We start from the raw sequence: 3,868 nt of genomic DNA, 5'->3' as shown, positions 1-3,868 counted from the left end.
TCCACCAAATCTAAGAAAATTCCCTCAAAATTATTCAAGTCTCCTCCAAATTCCAAGGAATTCAAGAGAAATCCTCAAAATTCCAGGAAAATGTTACAAAATTCCTTGAATCTTCTCAAAACCCTACCAGACTCCAGCAACATCCCACAAAATCTCCACAAAATTCAAGAAAAATCCCTCAAAAATTCTTCAAGTCTCCTCCAAATCCCACAAACATCTCACAAAATCCCACAAAATCTCCTCAATATCCCACAAAACTCTGGAAAACCCCACAAAATTGCAGAAAAATGCCACAAAATTCCCTCAGTCTTCTCAAAACCCAACCAAATTCCTGCAACATCTCACAAAATCTCCACCCATTTCCACCAAATCTAGGAAAAATCCCTCAAAATTCTTCAAGTCTCCTCCAAATCCCACAAAATTCTGGAAAAGCCCCACACAATTCCCTAAATCTTCTCAAATTTCTACCAAATTCCTGCAACATCCCACAAAATCTCCACAAATGTCCACAAAATTCAAGAAAAATCCCTCAAAAATTCATTAAATTTCCTCAATATCCCACAAAATTCCAGAACCAGCTCACAAAATCTCCACACATTTCCACAAAATTCAAGAAAACTCTCAAAAAAATCTTGAAAAGACCCTCAAAATTCTAGAAATGTCTAACAAAAGTCCCACAATCTTCTCAAAACATTACAAAATTCCACAGAAATCTCCCAAAATCTCCACCAATTTCCACCAAATCTAAGAAAAAAATCCCTCAAAATTCTTCAAGTCTCCTCCAAATTCCAAGAAATTCGAGGGAAATCCTCAAAATTCCAGGAAAATGTTATAAAATTCCTTCAATCTTCTCAAAACCCTACCAGACTCCAACCACATCCCACAAAATCTCCACAAACGTCCACAAAATTCAAGAAAAATCCCTCAAAAATTCATTAAATTTCCTCAATATCCCACAACATTCCAGAACCAGCTCACAAAATCTCCACACATTTCCACAAAATTCAAGAAAACTCCCACAAAATTCTTGGAAGCCCCTCAAAATGCCAGAAAAATCCCACAATATTCCCTAAATTTTCTCAAAACATTACAAAATTCCACAGACATCTCGCAAAATCTCCACCAATTTCCACCAAATCTAGGAAAAATTCCCTCAAAATTCTTCAAGTCTCCTCCAAATTCCAAGAAATTCAAGAGAAATCCTCAAAATTCCAGGAAAATGTTACAAAATTCCTTGAATCTTCTCAAAACCCTACCAAACTCCAGCAACATCCCACAAAATCTCCACAAAATTCAAAAAAAATCCCTCAAAAATTCTTCAAGTCTCCTCCAAATCCCACAAACAACTCACAAAATCCCACAAAATCTCCTCAATATCCCACAAAACTCTGGAAAACCCCTCAAAATTGCAGAAAAATGCCACAAAACTCCCTCAGTCTTCTCAAAACCCAACCAAGTTCCTGCAACATCTCACAAAATCTCCACCCATTTCCACCAAATCTAGGAAAAATCCCTCAAAATTCTTCAAGTCTCCTCCAAATCCCACAAAATTCTGGAAAAGCCCCACACAATTCCCTAAATCTCCTCAAATTTCTACCAAATTCCTGCAACATCCCACAAAATCTCCACAAATGTCCACAAAATTCAAGAAAAATCCCACAAAAATTCATTACATTTCCTCAATATCCCACAACATTCCAGAACCAGCTCACAAAATCTCCACACATTTCCACAAAATTCAAGAAAACTCTCAAAAAAATTCAAGAAAAGGCACTCAAAATTCCAGAAATATCCCACAAAATTCCCACAATCTTCTCAAAACATTACAAAATTCCACAGACATCTCCCAAAATCTCCACCAATTTCCACCAAATCTAGGAAAAATTCCCTCTAAATTCTTCAAGTCTCCTCCAAATGCCAAAAAAATTCAAGAGAAATCCTCAAAATTCCAGGAAAAGGTTACAAAATTCCTTCAATCTTCTCAAAATCCAACCACATTTCCTGCAACATCTCACAAAATCTCCACCAATTTCCACAAAAAATAGGAAAAATCCCGCAAATTCTCCAAGACTCCTCCAAATCCCACAAACGTCCCACAAAATCTCCTCAATATCCCACAAAATTCTAGAGAAATTCCACAACATTCAAGAAAACTTCCACAAAATTCCCTCAATTTTCTCAAAACGCAACCAAATTCCTGCAACACCTCACAAAATCTCCAACAATTTAAAAAAAAAACTAAGAAAAATCCCTCAAAATTCTTCAAGTCTCCTCCCAATCCCACAAAATTCTGGAAAAGCCCCACACAATTCCCTAAATCTTCTCAAATTTCTACCAAATTCCTGCAACATCCCGCAAAATCTCCACAAATGTCCTCAAAATTCAAGAAAAATCCCTCAAAAATCACTAAATTTCCTCAATATCCCACAAAATTCCAGGACCATCTTACAAAATCTCCACAAATGACCACAAAATTTAAGAAAAATCCCACAAAATTTATGATAAGCCCCACAAATTTCCAGAGAAATCCCACAAATCCCCTAAATCTTCTCAAAACCCAACCAAATTCCTGCAATATCCCACAAAATCTCCATCAATTCACAGAAAATCTAAGAAAAAACCCTCAAAATTCTTCAAGTTACCTCAAAATCCCCGGAAATCTCACAAAAATCCCCAACTTTTTTCAAAACCCTACCAAATTCCAGCAACATCCTACAAAATGTCCTCAAATATAAAAAAAATTCATGAAAAATCCCACAAAATTCCCTAAATCTTTTCAAAACCTTAACAAATTCCAGAAACATCCAACAAAATCTACACAAAGGTCCACAAAATTCCAGAAAAATCACATGAAATTCCCTGAATCTCCTCAATTTCCCTCAAAATTCCATTAAAATCCCACAAAATTCCCTAAATTGTCTCAAAACTCAAAACATTTAGCAAATGCCCCAATTTCTCATCTTCTATTGAATATTTTCGTTTTGGAGGCAAATTAAATTGAGATACATTAACTTTTAAAGATATCAATGCCATTGTTCTTTGCCCTTTTCAAGCAATCTGTCGAGCTGTCCCGTCGGCTTTTCCATTTTCTTCACAAATTTTGGAGTTTCCTGATTGGTGTCCTTTGCAGTGCATAATTGCTACTTGTTCAGGTTTTGTATTGCTTTTATCAATTGCAGGACTGCATCTTGATGTTTAATGTGTGTACCTTGAGAAGACAGCAGTCTTCTTTCTTTCCACAGCACTCATCCCCCTCATCCAGGGCTTTTGCAATTAGTCCATAGTCCATGATCCACAGGCAGCACCACCCTGTCATCCCAAGGAAGACTCGCAGCTCATGCACGTTCTGGGGTTCTGGAATAGCACAAATAGCTTGAATACAATTAGTACCCAGCTTACATTGCCCTGGTGAGATTTCACATCCCAGGGAAATCACACTCTGCCAGGCAATTTGTGCCTTTTCTTTCAACTCCTTATATCCTCCCATTCCCAGCTGATTTCAAATTTCAATTGGTACCTTTATGCAGGTTGTTTTCTCTTCTGTAGCTATCAGTACACCATCAACATACTGTAACAGCAGGTATTGTTTTCTCAGTACTTGCCTGTTCTCAGTCCAAATCTCCAGCGCCTTCCCCAGCTGGCTTCCAAATAGGGTTGGACTGTTCTTGTATCCTTGTGGGAGTCGTGTCCAAGTGAGCTGAGTTTTCCTTCCTATTTCTGGATTTTCCCATTCAAAGACAGTTTCCTGCTTTCTTTCTCAAGGGGTATGCAGAAAAAGGCATCTTTTAAATCAAGTACAGTAAACCATTTCTATTTCATTTTTATAGATGCTAACAATGTGCAAGGATTAGCTACCACTGGGTAAATA

The sequence above is a fragment of the Cyanistes caeruleus genome, unplaced genomic scaffold (genome assembly GCF_971803275.1).
Source record: "Cyanistes caeruleus unplaced genomic scaffold, bCyaCae1.hap1.1 HAP1_SCAFFOLD_119, whole genome shotgun sequence".
Lineage (NCBI taxonomy): Eukaryota > Metazoa > Chordata > Aves > Passeriformes > Paridae > Cyanistes > Cyanistes caeruleus.
The sequence above is the reverse complement of the archived record's forward strand: the minus strand, read 5'-3'. Positions refer to the sequence as shown.